The sequence below is a fragment of the Cimex lectularius genome, unplaced genomic scaffold (genome assembly GCF_000648675.2).
Source record: "Cimex lectularius strain Harlan isolate CLEC.00 unplaced genomic scaffold, Clec_2.1 scaffold283, whole genome shotgun sequence".
In the NCBI taxonomy this organism is placed as follows: Eukaryota; Metazoa; Arthropoda; class Insecta; order Hemiptera; family Cimicidae; genus Cimex; species Cimex lectularius.
In genome coordinates this window covers 201,242-223,299 of record NW_019394189.1, presented here as the reverse complement: position 1 = coordinate 223,299, position 22,058 = coordinate 201,242, and the positions used below count along the sequence as shown (strand labels likewise).

The 22,058-nt window shown below is 32.6% G+C and overlaps 1 protein-coding gene across 1 annotated transcript in view; it reads right to left on the bottom strand.

Moving 5' to 3' along the window:
• The window catches only part of LOC106669141 (tetraspanin-9), a 27,765-nt gene extending 5,707 nt beyond the window's left edge, over window positions 1-22,058 (bottom strand). The window contains exon 1 of the mRNA XM_014398442.2: window positions 21,841-22,058. The gene's annotated coding sequence lies outside the window, so the exon portion shown is untranslated. The remainder of the gene's footprint in view (window positions 1-21,840) is intronic.

The window sequence follows — 22,058 nt, the reverse complement described above, 5'->3', positions numbered from 1 at the left end:
TAAGAAGAAAGCAGAATAAAGTCTGTTTTTGAGTGATGATATTATCATTGCATTATTCACTACTACTACCAATGCTTCAAAATAAAACAATGAACGTCTGTTTGCACTATCTAATCTTTAGCATTAAAAATGTATGAATCTAACACAACATGGCACTCACAACTTGACACAACATGTCACTACATTTCATAAAGAATAGTTTATAAGTTGACTTCCAAACAAACGAGACACTAAGACACTAATAAGAACAGCAAATTGTGATAATTGCCCGATTTCAAGCTAATTTTCTTGATTACGTTGGTTTTTGTTAACACATCTCCAGTTCTATGAGCAGGAAAGAATATTTCTTTCAAAACTACCTTATGAAATTGTAAAATTATCGAACGTCTGATATTGTTCTAGTGAGATGACACGAAATATGTTAGTCAGACAATGGACAGTTTAGAAGTTGGGGGGACTACCGTTATTGAAGCGAGACTGACCTTTACCAAGGCAACGGTAACACTAGTCAAAAGCTAGACCGCTAGTTCCTTCGGGCTACCCAGGCAGATTCTTCTACACAAATTTCTTTAAAGGTTTTCCTATTGGGTTTCTAATTTAGAAATGGTTTGATCGATAAAAAAACATTTCGTGATTTACAACAAAATAAAAACTAAAGACACTTTTAGACTGTTAACCAACCGTGGACGCGGGCGCTACCCGTAACCAGCTATTCTTACGAAACCTTGGGAATTAAAAAAATAAAGAAAATAAAATAAAGGAAAATTATATCCAGGAGTAATCCCTGACAAAGATTCTTGGGAATTAGTTTCAATACGGGTTCTCTTCCCGTGAGAAATTTGGCCGATTTTTCCGACCCTGTGTATATATTCAAAGAGGATTTACACGTTAAACTGTTCGGCTTGGAATGTTTGACTTTAGAAATCGAAAAAACGAGGTGATAAATGTTTGAATATTTATGTTTGAACAGTAGTGTCCCTGAATAATAATAACACCTAGGTGAAAATTGCACCACGTTTTCTTCTTCGTCAAGCATAACTATTGATTTTCTTTACTATAACGCTGTAAAATTGTTCTATGTTTTCATAATTGGCGCCGTTGTCTTCCACATCAGCAAGCAAGTATTTCAGAATTTCTTAAATACCCCGTTTTATTAAATATTTGAGACAACAAATTATGGATCGTGGTGTCCGAGTGGTTAGGGTGTACGACTTCTATTTGCCACATAATGGTTCTGGATTGGAATTCCGGCACACTCCATGGAATTGTAATTGAGAATAATATGAAAAAAAAATTGTAATAATTGTTTGGCCCCTTCTTCGGCGACGTTAGGCTCTCCTGTATGACAGAAATTACTAATGGACTTAATTTCCAAAAAGTTACATTCATAATTTAAACTTTCTACCTACTTACTTTACCTAATTAAGATTATTTACTCGTACTAATTTCAATTATTTAACCGGTTTTAACGGATTACTTTTCTTAGACTATTTTTTTCCTTTCAGTTATTTAAGAGAAAAATTCGCCATATATTATTTAAATTTTATGGGAATTAAATTAAATTATGAAAAATCCTAGAAATTTGTTGTTGACTCAAAGGATAAAAGACGAGTGAGTCCTTCATGGATCTCGGGCCATTCTTATCAGCATATACATGTACGGTAGGTATAGTCCTTAAATATCTAGTTGATGATGTTTTTGTGCTAAAACAAGTTTTAGCATATAGTAAGTTTGTGGGATTTTGAGAAAATAAAAATTGAAACTAACGCCTAGGAATGGGCGATATATATCTGTCAACCACTTTTATCGATACTTTATTCCCGATATATCGCTCTTTTGATATATATCGAGAACAATCTTCCGATATGTCAATAGATTCTTTTGATATATCATTCGATATATATTTTTAACTTAGCACACATTCATTCTACTGTGACTAATCCGACTGCCATTGCAACGTCATAAAAACGTGACCGCAATATCTTAAAGCAGTTAAATGTTGGTGCACCCGATTCAAGTTCTGAGACAGATCTCATGGAATCCCCTGGATGGATTCCTTCGGCCCACCATAAATCCATTGCCTATGCTTCGAAATTAAAAAAAAGGGGGGAGTACAAAGAGCTAACAAAATATTTAGATGTTGCTAATTCCATCAAGATCCTCTGACTTGGCAAGAAATGAAACGTTTGTACCCAAATTTGTACAAAATTTCAGAAAGACATGCAACAATTCCGTCAACTTCGGTACCAAGTGAAAGTCTTTTTCAAAGGTTGGAGCTACAGCATCATTGTCAAAGATTGACTCCTGCCAAAAATGCTTTTAAAACGTTTAATTTTGTCATTACTAACTAAAAATAAGTTTTGATACATTAAAGTAGAATTGCTGCATGTCTCCTGTCATTGCATGTTTGTATGAAGTTGTACTTGTTTAATATTTCTGTATTTTTGTTTTTATGTTATTATATTTTTAAATAAAAAAAGGCTTTTCCTCATCTGATATCTAACTTTCCATACATCTCTTTCATTGTGTAAAAGATTTAGAACAAAAATTGTGAATACATCGAGGGAATCTCGATGTATCTACGATATTTTCTGATTTATTTAAATATATCGCCCTTCCATACTAACGCCTAATCAGAAGTTCTAACTTATGTTAAAGGTTCGTACTGGGCAAAATGTCAAACACGTGTTTTAATGAAGTGCAGAATGACCAGAGGGGGAGATTTAAAGAGCACCACACCTCAATCCATAATCACCTAAGCCATACGAAGATTTATAATAATAATTTTAAAATAAAGTCTTTGGAATCATAATAAAGGTAATACTGGTTTATATGAGACGAAGAAGTAACTAGATATACCTTATAAGATATCCACGTTTAAGTTACTACAAACAGTACAAGGTACGACAAACTCAATAGTTTCGATCATGTTTAAAATTTAAATTTCCTAAGCACAATGTATGTTTAGTGTTAAAAATCTGCAATATGCTTATTGATAACTGATCAATATACCTAGGCTTGTAGAGCATATTTCAAATTTTTTATTAGATATTTCAAAAATTAAGTCAAAATGTCTTTGTCATGTCGTTTTCCTAGACACGTTCATCGTGAGTTCATCATCGCTATAACCTTTCTCTATATTCACACAAAGACAAAAACCAATTATTGTACTGATTTGTTTATTTGCCACAATAACTAGTAATAGTTGACCTAATACGTAAACACAACATTAATAACTTGTTCTTTACCTTTATAAACTGTTATTAATCGTTTTCCACTGTTTAGATTAAAAATAAGATAATCAGTTCGATTTCATATTTTCCTCAACCAACTTATCTTGTGAGTGATTTAGTTTTTTAAATTGTTTTCTTTGCTGAAATAATAAATTTAAGTAATGTTTTTTTAAATGCATGGTTTTAAGTCGAGAAGATCTCGCCCGGTCGGATGCTTTGGCCAACGACGGTCGTACCGTTCGTTGCTTAGCTCAAGACCTGGGTGTGTCGCGCTCTACCATCCATGATGGACTACAGCGGTTTAACTGGAAGTCTCGATCGAAGAGAAGGTACCGCGATATACGACGTCTAGAGACGATCGTTTTATTGCCCTTACCTCAGGTTCTCTACTACTGGAGAAGCTTCGAGCACAATGGCAACTCTTCACAAATCAGCATCTAGCTTGGGCATTGGAACAATGCAGGGCTGTTTAGACGAGAACCGTTTTGGTTCGTGGCAATCAGATGACCGGGACCGTGTGTGGAGAAGACATGGAGAACGCTTTGCTTCATGTACCACGCGTGAGTAGGCTTTTCAAAGAAAGTCCGTTATGGTACGGGGTGGAATCAAACCATGCCCGTACCAAACTATCATACAGAATGGCTCTTTGACTAAGGTACATTGATGATGTTCTTCTGGGTGTTGTGGTCCCATTCTCTCCATTCAGTCGCTTATTTACTCGATACCTAGGAGACTTAAGGCCCTCCGGATGCCAGAGGAGGTAACATGCGTTATTATGAGAAAAACTTGTTAATAATTTTGGTGAATTTTCCTTCAAACCTCATAGTTAAATATTTTTGAAAGAACTTCTGATCTCGTTTAATTTGGTTTGCATTAACATACGTACGTTTTATTAATATAACGATTAAAGTGTATATTGTTTGAAATAAACAACAAAATACGAGTCTCTGGTTTTTGTCTTTGGGTGTATTTATGAATGTACGATGCTTTTCTCTAAAATGTTTGCCCAAATGGAGACTCGCAGTGACGGAGATATATTACCAGTGATATACTAGTACTGTCCGACTGTCCTTGGATTTTTAAAAATTGAACGTCATTTCTCAGTGACATACAATTGATAAAGAAGAAGAATATATTTCTTAATATATGTACATTTTTACAAAGCATACAAAATTAGTTGTATTACTTTTTTCACATATTTTTTTTTTCAAAACCATTTATAAACTAACAAATGTACATGTAATAAATGTAATTCCATGTTACATGAGTTAATTACATAATATTCATTTTACGCTGCTCAAGTTTCAAGCTTAAGCATTTCGCCACGAATTGTTCTGTGACAATTCCTAGGGGGAACAACCTCACAATATTGCATGTTTACCTCTTTTACAGTTGTAAAAACATTGGTCGCATATTTGTTTGTAAACTTTTACTTTTAGAAGTTTTATTTTGGTGGTCCTAGTTGAGGAATTTATTTTGTGCTATTTGTAATTATTATCTTACATTTGTAGAGCACGTAACACACCAGGCAGGCCATATGTGAATATTCGTTTTATTACTTTTTTGTAAATATGAAGTTTACTTTTTTCACTGAGAAGGAAGTACTACACAACAGCGGGGGGAAATTTTTTACTTTTTTCCTTTGTTCACAAATAAGTCAGTATGGGTAGTAAAGTTTGGCTTACTATTCAACCATGTACCAAGATACTTGACTGATGGTGACCAGGATACAACATCACTTAAAATTTTTGTTACCTTTGAAGTTTTGTAAATTTTTGTATCCGGGCATAGTATATTTATGTCAGAAACACTAGCGCTTTACTGGATAAGTTTTTGAGCATTCTGTTATTAATAGTCAGCACCAGGAGTTTTATTATTAGCTTTTTTATTATGTTTTGTTTCATTTTTTTAGGTGAGACTAGTTTGCAATCAGTTCTTTTGAATTTGGCTGACTTGCAGAAGTGTTTCACTTTTTGGTTTACTTGACGCCGATGTCTAAACGTTCCTAGACCTGGGTTTGTTATGAGTACCGTTATCAAGGTTTAGGCGAAAAGATCCATTTTCTGGGCTAGGTTTACATATTCTCTGCCTTTAGATAGTAAGGTACCGCAACTCTGGGATCACATTTGGTAATTCTCTAATGGTTGCTTGCCTGAACTTTGCTCGGATATTCTTTCTAAGTATCGTTTCTCCAAAGGCTGATTAGTTGCCTTGCTCGATGGTTAAGTAGGTTTAGCAGTTTTTTATGAAATGAGGAGCGCCGTTTTCAAAATAGGTTTTTGATGCTTTTAATTTAATTAAATATTTTATGTCTAAGGGAAGCTCGTGTTGGTGACCATTTATTTTTTCAGATGTGGACTGCTTATAGACAGAAACTAATTCTGCCGTGAACGATTTTAAAATAGTTCCAGCCGTACGAGTGCTTTCAGTTTTTACTAGGAGAAAGAGAGAGAGAGAGAGAGAGAGAGAGAGAGAGAGAGAGAGAGAGAGANGGAACCATTCTGTTACTACGTCTTCCTGGGTGAAAATTAAAAATAAGCAAAAACACCTCTCACATGAGACAGATAGTTTAATTAATACAGAGGGATAGATAGGGAGAGAGATAGATAGATGGGTAGGTACTGAGAGAGAGAGAGAGAGAGAGAGAGAGAGAGAGAGAGAGAGAGAGAGAGAGAGTTTGATTTGTGAGAAGCTGAAATAAGATTTGATTGCGATCTGAGCTTAAAAAAAAGGGGAGCATATTTGGGCCAATTATGTTCATGTTAGTTACATTCAGGTCCAATACGCTAGGACGTCTCGGTTTTTGTGGATAGCAAGCGAAACTCTGGGGTCCCATATGAATGGGATTTAAGTGAGAAATCGTACAATATTTCACCTGCTTTATTACTACAGGACCATGCCTTGTAATGACATGCAATTTATACGAGTGCATAATTTCTGTTTCTTTACATTTCGACAAAATAGAAGTCGAAAGTCGGCCGGTAAGAGAACCTGCGTCGGGTCGTTTTTCTGATCGATATTCGTGACTTTGACCAAAATGAGACAGAACCGATTGCCATAATAGTAATAGCACTCTACATGAGCAACTTATCCTTGAAGCAACTGAATCCTAGACATTCATAGATAAAAGTCAAACGTAATTTACATTCATATTCAACAACAAAAAAACTTTCTTTAAAAATTAATATTAATTTTAACATGTTTTTTTTTTTTAATCCTCAGATCTAACTGCACCAACCGGCTTGAAGACACAAGGTCAGTTCAGAAAGCATAAGCTATGTCAACTCTTAAAATTTGAACTGATCCAGCTCTCATACCGGTATTTACACAAAGTGGGTCAAAAACACCACTGGATGAGAAACAAATACCGCAGAGAAGGAGAATGCTACAAGAAAGTGTTTACTTGGATCGTCGACCTGGTACGAATATAAACTACAGGACAACTATTTTACTCTGACTTATGAACGTTACGATAAAACTATTTTTCTTCCTATATCCTAAGATGATTGTTGACTTATGGCTTAAAGTATATTGAACTTAGAGCTTAGCAGGTATTCTACCAGACATGAATAATGAAATATATGAAAATATAATATAAAATATATTAAATAAATTTTATTAAATATAAAATTAATATTATAAAAATATAATATACATGAATAATGAAACACTAAAATAAATAAAATAAAAAACCTGAAACCTCAATGCATAAACGGATAATGTGTCCTTGTTTGCCGTTTGATTTGAATAAATGAAGACCATAAGATACGTGTGTTTCGTAAATTGTTAGCTAGGTTCTGTCAGATTACAAAAGATAGGGCAATTCCTGTTTATATTTATTAGACCATAAAAAATGAATAAAAAATGCAACAACTGGAATGATGTGTTTGGCTAAAATATATGTTTTTATTTTCGTTAAGAGTACTCTAGAGGGAAACATCTTATTTTTTTCGTTTATTGTTTCCCGATAGTAAAACAAACATCGTAAAATTTAACAAACGGTCTGTAGAGGGACGGAGATAGTGTACAAGAGGTATAATGTTCCGAAATCGTTCTTCGGCTATATTTGCCTTTCAACTCTAAACATGTGGCAATTTTGCATTTCTTTCTTTTATAACAAGACGATTTTAAAATATCCTCTTTTGGGATGATCGAGTAGTTTTGATACGGATAGATCATTTATTTGAAGATACACAACTTTAAATATAATAAATTATGTGTACTCCGACTTTGTTCCATGTGAAAATGTATTATTGTCATATGCAAGACGCATATCGTTGAAGGTCTTTAATCTCACAGTCTAGAAAGTTTGCTTCTCAAGCCAAATTTGTATTTTTAGAACTCGGTGCGTTCAACTTGCGACTCTTTATTGTTAATATTGTTCGATTTACCACAAATATTAGTGTTTAAGGATGTAAACTGAAGGCCGATGTTTACAAATGCCCGATGCTATAATTAACGATAATCGATTGGATTAAAAAAAGACAGTGGATCTCATCGGCGATCTATCAGCGTCAAATCATCTCGACGGTTCACTTTTATAAACTTTATTTAATAGCCGTCTAGGTTAATAATCCTGAACCGTTTTACAAATATTTCTTTAAATATACACAGTAACACCAATACAAAAATAAAATGAAAACATTCAAGGTTCTATAAGAGACAAGGTTTAATTCAATAATTTAATCCAACAAAAGAAAATGTATATAATAGGTTTCTTATAATCCAAAAGACGGAAGAGGATATGCAGGATTGATATTTGGGTTCAAGACCATTGTTCTTGGAAATCATAAATATTTATGGCAACAGATATATCACTGTGTAATTTTTATTTTTGAACGTGCAAAGTCGAAAAAACGGCAGTTTTAATAGCCGGCTAAAGATTCAAAATGAGAGGATGATAACGCCCGACTCGTATAATCCCAAAGTCACGACAATTCGGAATTACCTTGAGATAAAGAATGAATAGCTAAGAGTTATTGAGCGTGTAATGGCCATAAATCGGATCTCGGCACGAGAGGCGTTCAGGGTCTTGTGTTGATTTTATTTTAGAATTTTTAAGGGATTTGGGCCGGCAGGGTTAACGGAATAAGCCCTTCTTGCTTCAAGTTCAAGAACTTCGCCATGTGGCCTGGCTGGCGTCCTAATCTCAAGTGTACCAGAGATACACCCGTGGGACAAAGATTTTAATAAACAATCTCAGGAAAGTTGAGGAACTGGCCAGATTTGAGAATATTACTGAGGAGTGTTTGAACTATTTACTACTTCTATACGTTTTTATTCTTTAATATATATACAACGTTTACAATTCGAAATTATTAATTAATTACAAAACAAGAAGGACGTTCCTCGTGGTTTAAAACTGTCTGAGGGTATCTATCCTATCTTAATAATATTCAGAGGGTATCGCTAAGATTTTTATCACTAAATTAAAGAATATTTTATTCAAACATCATCCGTGCATTATTTATACAATTAATTTTATACAATACAAAACAAAAACAATCCTGATTTAACTCTTAGTGTATAATTTACTAGTCCATGTTAACGCCTTCGGAATAGTTTAAATAAACTGTTAAATTAATTAGTTAAATTTAATTGAACTAATTAAACACACAAATTTCAATGAATATAGCAGCGATTTGATTTTTCTAAAATTCACCCCTACCCATTATATCAGCTTTCTATGAATAAAAAAAACTTAATTAATTCGAAATCGCCGTTCCAATGATTTCATCCGAAATCATAAACGTTTTATCAATTTTCAGGAATGTTATCAGTTGTTAAACTAAATTTTTATGAATGAGCCATTGTTTTGAGACTGTTATAAATTAAAAAAAGACAATTCACAAATGTTCTTAGTTTCTTGTGACTTTTTATCAAAACAATGGGACTTTAGTTTTAAATGAATAATTGAATACACGTGGCCCACGCAAATATTTGAAAACAGGAGCTGGACTGCTGTTTTGAATACAGATCTCGTCAAAAATCAGCCTCTTGTTTATTCTAGGATAAACAATTTAGGCAAACAAGTTAAAAAATCGGACAAACAGAACAATTTACCAAATGGTATATTAAGAAATCAGTGATTTTTGCTGATTAACAACATTTGAATTTAGAATAACAACACATAAAACACCTCAACCCAATTCCATGTGAAAAATATATATACACATTTTTGTTAAAAGAACCAATTTACAGACGTGTAAAAAAAATTGTTAACCAAACGTTTGATAAAATCTTCTCTTTGTTACTACAAAAGAAAAACTATATTTAAACAAAACATGTCTGAAATAAAGTTGAGAGAAGATTCTCATGGCCGAATCGGAAATAATGGACCGGAAGGACAAATGGATAATTAAAAGACCACAAAACGACTCAAAAAAGGCCAGTACATTTGCATGTAAATCACATCAAACTTTATTTCCCAGACAATAAATTTCAATAAATTCTTCCTTCTCAAGTTGATTTTCGGGAAAATATTTTAACAGTAGAATTACATGAACAAAAATACTTTCTCAAAAAGTAAAAACAAATCCTTTGAAATTACTTAGATAATTTTGTCGGTGAAAATGCAAACAGGATTGTTACGATACTATATGTAGATAGAAAATATCGATCTTTCATAGTGGGAAAATTTTGTTTTATTTTCGACCACACCTTATATTTAAATGTAATATGTATCGTAAAAATTGTTATAATAAGTTATCTGTCGATACAGCTATTTTCACTGTATATAGTGTTTGCTACTTTTTATAAGCAATATGTATAAACTTTTTTTTAATCTTTCAATATACGTATCGATCTTATCAATATGTATTGATGTAAATCACATCAAACTTTATTTTCCCAGACAATAATTTTCAATATGTTCTTCCTTTTCAATTCGATTTTATGGAAAATATTTTAACAGTAGAATTAAATGAACAAAAACCCTTTCTCAAAAAGTAAAAACAAATCTGAAAACAAATTTGAAATTATTTAGATAATTTTGTCGGTGCAAATGCAAACAGGATTGTTACAACACTATATGTAGATAAAAAATATCAGTTTTGGATAGTGGGAAAATTTTGTTTTATTTTTGACCTGACCGTATATTTACATGTAATATGTATGTTCGTAAAAATTGTAATAGTAAGCTATTTGTCGATACAGCTACTTTCACTGTACACATTGTTTGCTACTTATTATAAGTAGTATGCATAATTTTTTTTATCTTTCTATATATCGATCTATCTTTGAGTATGTATTTGGCTACATGTGTGTTTCTTGTTATTATCTACTTTCTTTTTACAGACAAAATACGTTGTATACATATATATTATACATACACTTTTACATATTTTTCCCTGTATGATTTTCTAGCCATCTCTCATTCCAGTCACATTGTAAGTCAATTTTTTTTTTTTAAATTATCATTTTAAGATAATATTTGTTGTATTATTCGTTAACCATGAAGATAGTGTGTATAAATTATTATTGCGTTTCGTTTCGAGAATAAATGACGAGATTCAGTACACTTCTCTTGTAGTTTCGTAATCATTTAAAAATCATAATCATTGAAAAATATATTGTGATCCAAAAGATGCCAGTCAGTTTTTGAGTCGGTAAAGGTTTTCTAATCCAGAAGTAAGACGTCTAGGGCTGAATTGAAATTATGTGAAAGTCGAATTACTCGAAAGTGGTCGGATGCTAATGAAGACAGCTAATTTCATTTTCCCTTGACGTCCGTGCGGTGTCACGTTTAGAAAATCCTTGTCGACTGTTTAAATGCTGGATAAATTCAAATCCAGTTTCTTCATTCTTTAGTACTGGGGACAGCGTTGAAAATCCTGGCACAATGTTTGACACGATGATTTATTAATGAACTTGGTCCAGCATTGTTCGATTTACGACTCCACGCCGCTGGAAAATAAATATTTACACTGATAAATTTAAAGTGTGTTTACTCCATTATGTTACGCGTGGCAATTCGATTTTCCTATCCTTGCACCGTTTAAATTTAATATAGGTACTAGACGTTAGCCAGACAATTTAGATAAATAGATCCCAATGGTTATTCAGGGATAAAGATTTCTGAAGTATTTCTGAAATGAAATCAGATGTATTTCCGGGATTAATGTTTTATGCAGGTATATGTTAATCTAGAACGGTTTAATGTTGACACGGAGCTCATGACTTTAATGTTTAGGTCCCCGGTTTGAATCCAGCGGCCGTGTATTCGAACCACTTATATTGGCTTTTCTTCAAATACATAGGCACGCGCCTGCTGTAAACAAACCCTCGTTTAGAAAAAAAAATCTGAATTTTAAATCGTAGAAGTATTTATGTAATGAAGAGACAGAATCATTTTTTTACTTTATTGTTCAAAACAGAACATTGCATTTGTAGCAACAACATGTTATCTGTAGACACAAGCCTAATTCACATGAAAAAAATACTGTAAGGTATCAACCCATCATTTTTCCTCAACCAATTTTCAGCATTTTTATAACTAAAGTTCAGATATTTAAATGAAGGTATCAGAAGTACTTCTAGAATGAAGATGTTGTTAGTATTTCTGAAATGATGTACCATATGTCTCTAGAATGAATACATACATCATAAATAATTCTACATTCAAAAAATTTCTGGAATAAAGATCCCAGGAAATAGAGGTACCAGAAGTATATCTGGAACGAAAATCCCAGAAGTATTTCTACAATGAAGATTTAAGAAACAGTCCTGTAATAGTTACTAAAAATTTTTTCTGAAATTAAAATCGTCGAAAAATTTCAGAAACATTTCTGGAATAAAGATCCAAGATGTATGTTTAAATGAAGGTTATTTCTGGAATGAAAATTCAAGAAGTATGTGTAGAGTGAAGGTACCATTTTTGGAATGAAGGTATCAAAACTACAATGAAGATTTCGAAAACAATTCTGAAATAATGATCCGTAACGATTTTTTGAATGAATGTATCACAAGTGCATTTAGAATGAAAGTGCTAAAAGTATTTTTAGAATGAATATCCCACACCTGCTTAAGTTATACAGATTGATATTTTTGAAATGAAATTGTAGACGTTTTCTGGGAGAAAAATATTTCTAAAAATGAATATTCCACACGTGGCTCTGGAGAAAAATTTTGAAAAATTGATCATCCCAGAAGTACTTCTTTAGTAAAGGTATCAAGTATGCCTGAAATAAAGATACCGACGCTCCATAATTTCAAATGAAGATTTCAAAGAAAAAAAGATCAAGTATTTCTGAAATAAATATTTAAGAATATTTCTACAAGAAAGATCCCAGAAGCATTTCTAGAAGAATAATTTAAGAAGAATTGATTCATTGATCACATGGTGTTCATCAGATGAACCGATTTTACCAATCTCGCATGATATAATAAATAAGTTGGTTAGAAGTTAAGCATGAAATGTGAAATAAAAAACTGATTAAGTCTGATTGTGTTGAATTTTTTACAAACTGTCTTAATGGAGTTTCAGGCCGACAAAGGAACTTTTTCTTAATTGTTTCAAATTCCAGCCTAATAAACCTCAAAGCCGCTATGCTATGATTCATATTTCAACTCGTTCGTGTATCAAAAGAGATAATCTAGTTTTGGCCATTTTATCAAGTGTAACGCTGAATTCTCATTTGAAAACAAGAAGCTAAAAAATGTAATAAGTACAAAAAATCCATTAACAAATATGGACTGTGGCGATTTGTTAATAGAGAGGAAAAAGAAATAATATGAAAATCAAAAATCTAACGGTTTTGTAATTTATATGAAAAATTTAAACGGCTATAAATTTTTGATTGAGAAACAAAGAAGCACGATTATGGTAAAAGTGGCATAAGTAAAAGAAATTTCAACCCATAATCGATGTAATCTGAAATGAAATCCAAAAACGTGTGTTAAAAAAATCATTTGGAACTGAAATTTCAAGTTCAGGCTTTGTTTCCTTTTCCTAAATGTTCTTATTGCCTAAAACTAATTTCTATAACTGCTTAGGGTTGGCTTTGTAAAACATTCCTTACTTATGCAGTCTTATTATGGTTTGTTTTAAAACTATGTAAAAAAATTCTTTTGTAAGACTAATTCGAACAGAATAACTTGTGTTGTGGAAGGAAGATGGATAGCTTAAATTAGTACTTGCAGCTAGTTAGACTCGAATTTTTTTAATGTATAATAAAACGGATAAAATACACCCACTCATTGTCAGTTTGGATTCAAATGTACACAGGGCATCAACAATTGTATACGAGATTATACACAACGCTCCCGGAAGTATGAAAAGCGATTGAATCGAACCACAACGCCAGGCTGAAAATAAACATCGTCGGATTGTGTCGACTCGTCTCCCTCCGACCTGCCAATAGGCCCTGTTTGAAACCCCCATCACCTGGATCGTTTGATTTTGAATAACGACTCAAAACCAGGAGACTAGAATGTAAGCCGAAGTTTAAAAATAAAACCCGGATTAAGAATAGAAGCCGGTGCATCCGAAACGTGAGAGGCAAATGTAACAGGAACCAGGACATGAAGCCTGCGAGTGTTCTTCAAACACTCTCTTGCGTGGTCTAATTATAATTTATTTGACGAAAAAAATCTACTAAATTAAAACTGTGTTCGAAAATGAACCGGATCAAATATAAACAACGGGTCATAAGAACAAATGGACAATTACGAACATACTAAACAACAAAAATACATTGCAACAATTGTATTGTTGAGTCAACTTGTTTAATTGAGCTGTTGAATAATTTTATTTCAGAAAAATATTATTCCTTGTAAAAATCAAGCATTTTAACACAGCTATTGTAATACAGCATAACGACCACATCTCTGGTAATGACGATATTAAAAAATATAACGGCGTATTAAAATTAATTTTAAAAAATATATATAATATATCTGTTATTAAATATATTAAACATACGTAGAAAACGATAGATAAATTTAAAGGAGAGGGGGAAATGATAATATGCAATATCTTTCTGAATACCGAATATTTTATACAAATCACCCAGGGTTAAAGTGCATGGATTATTACGTTAGAAGGACATATCGTACAAGAAAACAAAACACGAAACAGTCTGATGAAGGACTTTTAAAAGTCGCAAATACAAATATATATAATTTTTTTTTTAATTTTATATTCAGATTTTTAAAATTAAAAATTTTTAAAGTTCTGGTGAAGAAAGACTGCGTTGTTGCTGCTTAATTTTTGGACAGATCCATCAATTTAGTACAGTACAAACTTTCAAAAACAATTAGGTTAAAGTTGATGGTGGGTGTCGGTATGCGCGTTGGTGTACACATGTTGAACCGGCACTAAGTGGTCACTTTGTCCGTCTACACAGTTCCTCACTGAAGATGACGCAAAGCCGGAACGCGTTAACATCCCAGTTCCAGATCGACTATTAGGTGGCGGTAACTTTTTATAGATTTGTTAGGTAAGTCATATTGTTCACAGATATAAGAAAAAGTACACCAATTTTCCATGCAACAAGATTGTGCAGTGTCAGGAAACTTCGCATGTGTATTGTTTTTTGAAAGAAGAGAAAACAGATCAAAAACAAGGGAAAAAATTGTTTAAAAAACACATCAAAAAACAGCATTTTACAATTTTGTGACGCATCTAAAACCGTCATATTCCACCTCATATCTGCCTTTTTTTTGGTATTGATAAGAATATCGATCGGGCACACAATTAACTATCGTATTGCAAGCGTTAATAATTTCCGGGTCTAAAAAGGGCAAAAAGTTAAAAATAGGTGATTGACTGAAATTTTCATTGTTTTGCATTGGATTAAGGGATTCTGATATTTCCTGATATCTATAGTTTTGGAGATTTTTTAGGATTTTCTTTTCAAATATGGAAAAGTACTTTTATAAATTTAAAAGTGCCTAACTTATCCTTTATTCAGTGTCTTCTTTGTTACCAGTTGCCTTTGGATATCAGGCTAGTAAATCATCTAAGGTGGACTATGCTAGAATTGATCAATTGTTTACAAAATAGCTTTGCAGAACGAGACCGAGTTTTCAATCATTGACTTGTTTTCTCGAGATGGCTAAATGCCAAACAAGATCGAAGATGTTTTACAAAAAGGAAGAATTTAAAATCTCTTTTGACCCGTTTTTTATTTCGAGGCAGCTCCCAGATGTAAAACACTGAAAATCCAGCGTGGGTGTTAAAGCTCATCTCATCTAGGGATCCAATTGCGAGCCGGTTCTCCGATTTCGGCTTGATTATCCTTTAAGGGATTCCTTTCAAATGGCCTTTTGAACAAAATTATTTTGGAACGGGCTCGTTTTTCGGCGGTCCTGCTATGCCCATGTGATACACCTTTCGCGATTACAGTTTCCCAGGATGAACTAATTACCACGAAAGCCGGATACGAATTTTCCAAGGAGGGACATGTGTGAAATATCCCTTGGAGCAGGAGGGAAAGACCACCGGAGCAAAAAGAAATTAAAAAAACAAGACATGAATGATTATAAAATGAAGATTTCGCCTTCGGAGCGACCTTGCCTAGAAGCCGCAGCCATTCAGCATGACTTCCTCGAGATTTGCGGTGAATCGGCCTTTTTCAAAGGAAAATTAAAGGGAAAATTATTTAGATGATTTCACATATTTTAATTATGCTGTTGCAAGGCATTTTCTTTCACGACTCAGGTTGCGAGAGTATTAGTTATTTTTAAAAAAATTACTTCTGGTTAACGAAATTTTGTGCCATAGGGCATCTATCTTAAAATAAGTTTGGGAAAGAATGAAACATTGTTGAAACATAATTATTTTTTAAACAGACAAAAAACGCTTCGATTGCTTAAGCGTGCGTTGAAAATTCAATTACTTTTTCCCTAATGATAAATCCTTCCGTGATTAATTGTTAATACAAGGTTAGAAGTCCTGTCTCGCTAGTTGGGAGTAGCATGTAATAGAGGTGGAAAAGGGGAATTTAATCATTTTCAGCACGCTAATCACATTTTCCTACCCGGAACCGAGATTTTCCTCACAAAGCCTCAATTGACATCACAACAATCCTCGCTAATGTAAATAATAATTACAAATTTGTCTATAAGTACTCTTCGTTAGAAACTCGTTAATAGTTAAGTTGAAAATTAGATAATTTATAAAAGAAAAGGTTTTCGGTTGTATAACAGGGCGTTGTGAAAACGTTTCCAACTTGATGCGAGAGACAAATACCCATTTTACATGTTAGGAGGTGCAATGAGGTGAGAATGGTACTTACGACATGTTCCACGCTAGATTTCACCGTCTTCACATTAATGAGAACGAAAATTAGGCTAATTGAATCGTCTTTTGCACGTGGAAGGGAGACTTAATGAATTAGGTAATAACATTTTTAGTCCCAAATAAACCCAGAGGAACACCATACTTGGAAGGGAAAATTTGATGGCTCGGCCCGAAAATTCGACGGTAAATAAACTGTGAGTTTATTTTAGTAACTGTTTACGCGATGCTTCACGTTTATTTACGTTAGAACGGTTGAAAACCATTCAACAATTCTGTGGTCCGTATTCAGAGCTTCTGCATCCTAAAAGTCCTAAAAGCTTGGTTAATAATGGTGGACAACGATTACGTTCAACAATCTCTTGGCTTATTGAGAGAGAAAATGCTTACGTTTAAAGGGTGCAGTCTAATATAAAACGTAAAAAATTAAGTTGTATACAAATTGAAAATGCAGTTTAAAAAAAAAATTAAAAGGTCAATATAATTTTGTTATTTCTGTCAAGAGGGACTTAGTAACCAGTTCAAAAAAGGCACTCTTTTTGGATGGAATAATATTTAACAATAAATTCAAAATAGTCATTATCAAACGTTTTGCAAATAAATCACTAAATCAGTTCAATAGAAAGTTTCAAATTATTTATTATTTTCAATGTATTAATGATGTGTGATTTGTGTGTGTGTGTGTGTCTNTGTATGTTAGGCATACAATCGTTGTTTTGATGTTCGTGAGCTTTGCCTGTAAAACCAAATTAACAATAATTAAGAAAAAATGTTATATGTACATAAATAGAGAAAACGTTTTATTTCATCTTTTCTTTCGGCCTTTTTTTTCCTGAAAAGCAATAAAGATAAGGAGATGGCACACATAGATAGCCCCTTATCGTTACCGCCTCCGGGTGCAGACCATTCGGATGCGGTACGTGCTTGGAATGGTACTGGAATTATTCAAATCGCCTTCGGGCCCGAATTATAAGGTGTGCCCTGAATGGTAAGAAGTCAACGGCCAGTTTTCTACCGACGTTGTACGGTTCTCACCGTACGACTTTTGGGTCAGAAGTGTGAAAGATGTAGACGGAATGGGAAGCCCATTAGTTAGACAGGGGGAAGTAAAACACTTTCCAAAAGCTCTCTACGGGCTACGAGAAAAAAAAAATATAGCGGAGACGCAATATCGACAGTTTATATTACGAAAACCTCAGATGTTACTATGAACAAAATAATGAATCACTAACAAATAATACATAATAATTAGCGTATATTTGGAAAAAAAATCAGTTCAGGAATATGAAATATTTCCTGATTGTGCCAAATAAGCCAATAGAAATAGCTAATGATTGTTTTTGCAATATTCCACATACAAACCAATGTTAGGTTCAAATTTACCTGCATAATCATCTCATTTTAAATTTTTGTAAGGTCAAAGTTGGATTATGGATAAAGAATTTTCTCAGAAATTAGTAATTGTTCTCAATATTGAGATATAGATATGTCGAAAACAATAAAGGCATAAGAATTGTGCGTCAAGACTCGTGATCATCATTGATCTTGATTTTTGTTGATATTAAAAAATAATTCGGCTATATTTTACACTTTTGTTTACCTTTTACGTCTAGTGTTTTATAGGCAATTTTTTCAACTCAAAACAATATTAGGTTTTAGAAGTGTTAACGCTTAAAAGATTCACATCATCGGGTGATAGCAGCTCGTAAAATAGACATATCGTGCCACTTTAGACCGATAAATAATTCCAGTCACAACATTCCAAATTTGGATCGAGCTCCTTTAAAATTCATTATACATCCGGTGTACCGCTTATGGCTACGGTTAGGAAGGTGTCGAATTTACATCAACTTAGTTTACTTTTTTCGACAATAAGTGACAAAGTTGGACTTTATAAAGCTGATTATGCCAGATTTTGGCTCGGTTAAGAATCACTAGTTGGGTTAAAAATATCTTTTCATTCTTATTAAGAATTTACAAGATTATCACATAATAAAAATTATAGTTTAGAATTAAGACAATTTATAGAGACTATAAGATCAATATAATACAAGACTTTTATTATAAACAAAAGATAAGGATAAGGCAAAGCAAGAAAGAAAAAACTCTTTCCTTCGCCAATCTCAACAGTAATATAACACCTTCATCAGAACTTTGAAACTACTAATGATGATTCAAACGTTTTATAAATACAAACATCCACGAAATTATGCCTTTAACTATAATAAATATAAGAGTTTTACTTCGAAGGTAGACGAGATCTTTCACCCTTCCATTCTACATTACGTCTGTTAATATTAGAGTGTATTAATTTAAATTTGATTTTTAATCAAAGCCGAATTGTGTCCAGGTTAAGAATAAATAAATCGGGCTAATTCATTGACTTCCATTATATATTGTGGAAATTCAGTTAATTTAATCGAAAAATTGAAACGTTTTCGGCGTCGAATTTGTCATGTAGGTCCTGGGTTCGAATTCCAGCTCTTACTTGGGAGTTTTCTGAATACTCCGTTTTATTTTCAGCCACTGACTAGTTTAGTAGTAACAAGAAATGTCAAGCTTTGAGGAAAATCAATTCGTTTTACTTTCTTGTCTGTCCGGTATTGCAACCGATCATCTTCCGATATACAATATAATGCTAGAAAGTATAGTTTCCTAGAAAGGTGCACCTAGACAGTCAGGAAAAGTAATATCGGATTTTTTCTTCTTCTTTTAAATTACTCGTGGCCAATAAATAATTTTTTTATTGATCCCTATTGTCTTTTTATTAAACTATACGAAATTTTCTATACAGATTCGGTTGAGTTGAAAGTAATAAAATCGAATCTAGAGAAATAAATCCGCTTTCTCCGCATGGCTTGAAAATCTATGATCTATGCGTAAAATCTGCAAAAATAGACTTCTATTTGTTCCACCATGACGAACCGTGTGGATCCATCCAAACATGCATATTGCATTACAGATGCATACAAAATAATAATCAAACAGAAACTTGAAGCCTACTGGGTTTACATATAGTTTTTATCTCGACCAATACCTTTCATAAATATTAATTAATTGAAAAATGTTAATTGGTCAATCGGACCACGAACTAATGGATTTATATGTAGTATTATGTCATATACTTCATATGAGCATTTTGGGTTCTTATTTATTCTTTATAAACCAGTAAAGTAAAAAAAAAAACTCCAACTATTTTTAAACTAGTTATAAAATGGTACAATTATTGTGCCATAAATATCTTCCGCTTATTTTTCGATATGAACCAAGTTCGGCATTAAACGAAGCACAAAAAGCACTGTTCGTGCAAAGACTCCGATCGAATGTATCTTGTGAAAGCATAAACTAGGAAAAACACATGCGTTTACATGTTATGCAAGCAAAAATGTTTATTCTTTTCGAAATGTTGAATACCAAAGCATGGCTTAGAGGGAATTTTGGTTTCCAAATTATGCAATGAGGTCTGTACAAACACGAGTGTACGATGTTTTAACAACACTATTTCTGCACCTTTTACATAAGCATAAGAGTCAAATTTTACCCTTTTTCAAAGTCAAATTTAAAGCGATACAACAGCAAAGGCACAAATATATATTATATAGGTTGATATTTGTATTAAAAAAATTCTTCGCCCACTCGCGTGCAACTCATTTAAATTGCAGATATGCACGGTCTCGAAGAAACATAAGTGGACCAACCCAACCAGTTTGTGTGAATGTGTGCGAAAGGGAGATAGCGAGATATAGAGGTATAGATAGATAGAAGATAGATAAATAGATAGATGGACAGATAGAAAGAGAAAGAAAGAAAGAAAGAGAGAGAGAGAGAGCGAGAGAGAGAGAGAGAGAGAGAGAGAGAGAGAGAGAGAGAGAGAGAGAAACACAGACATACAGACAGACAGACAGACAGAGTAGCAGTGAGAAAGAGTTTGGAAGGTGTTCATATATTATATATTACATTACACATAAAAATTAAAAACAAAAATATTCGTGTGGCCAACCTCATTAGCATACGTTTTGTATTTTGTTACTTATTTTGTTGTATGTGCTTGCAAAAGAGAGATGGATGGAAATTAGACAGTGCAATTTTGTAAGAAACTTCAAAAGACAGTTTATATTTATTTTATATAATTTTAAACTTGAATTTGATTTGCGTTAGTCAGTTAACTAAAATATTCACTTTTTCCTAAGGAGGAAATAATATATGGCATATTATACTTACAAAGTATTAAATTAAATAGTTATTAGTCACCAATTTTTGATTTGACTTGTGCTGTTTCTTATTGTCAGTGTGCGTCCTCTCTGTAGTTCGATAGATTGAGAGAGGGATAGATAAATAAATATATAGACATAGAAATGCAGAGAGATATAGATAGACAGAGATAGAGAAAGAGATGATTGCTTGAAAGTTACAGATAGATAGAGGGAGAGAGATAGAGAGAGTGAATGAGAGTGTGAGATGGAGTGAGAGAAAGAAAGAGATAGGGGGTAAAGAGAAAGAGGTGGATTTTTCAAGTACATTCTATTTAACAAGACAGAATAGTAACACTTGAAAATGGCAATATATATATATACATGTTAATATTACTTCTTATATTATTCAATTTTGTATATATTAAAGATATAATGCATTTTTTGTTATTATTTATTGTTATTATCCAGGGTAATTACACATTTTGTTATTATATAAATATCATTATTGCTCATTACAAATTTTTTGTTTTGTTTCTTAATTTTAATAATTGCTTACTATTCTATACATAGTTATTATTAATATTTTCTCTTAGTGAATAGTTCTTTCGTTTTTAATGGCAAACTCTGTCAGACGGTATTAGCCATGCCATTTTATTTTACGGACGATTGAAAATGTAATTTGTATGTTTTCTTTTTAAAATAAAAAATATTTCGATCAATCAAAATACATGTCAATGAGAGTATTTATTTTATGATCTGTTTGGAGTCATATTATTATGCTTATTATCTAATGATTATTCTTGTTTAATATTTTATAGAAAGCTTATATGGTATATATGCATTTTTCGATCTTTAACATTGTAATTATTAATTGAATATTGTAATAACATTGTAATGTTTTTGTTTATTCATGTATGTCTGAAAGAATTATACGTTTTTGTTCGAAAACTTGCTTTTCTATATCAATGAATTTTCGATATATTTTACAAGTAAATTTAAACAAATTTTAACGTGCGAAAAACGTTTTTAGATAAATTATGGCTGAAACAACGTATGTATATGTTGGATATTTCCAGTTAATTGAAAACGTCAATAAATATGTCTTGATATCGCATAATTAGTAGTTTAAAAAATAAATAAAATAAATATTAACATAAAATAAGGACAAAATTACCTTAAATTTTCCCAGAAAAAAAATTAAGTTATCCTCTGCAAAAAGAAGACGTTTTCTATCCTAAAATAGCGGATTGAACATTCCGAACTGAGTTTATCGTTTACGTCGTGGAACTCGGAAGGCAAATAGCAAAAGAGCCGCAGTACTTTGCGGGACGGACTCTTAAGATAAAATGAGAGAACGGGGAAGGTGAAAGAAGGACGCGCAGGGTCGGCGTT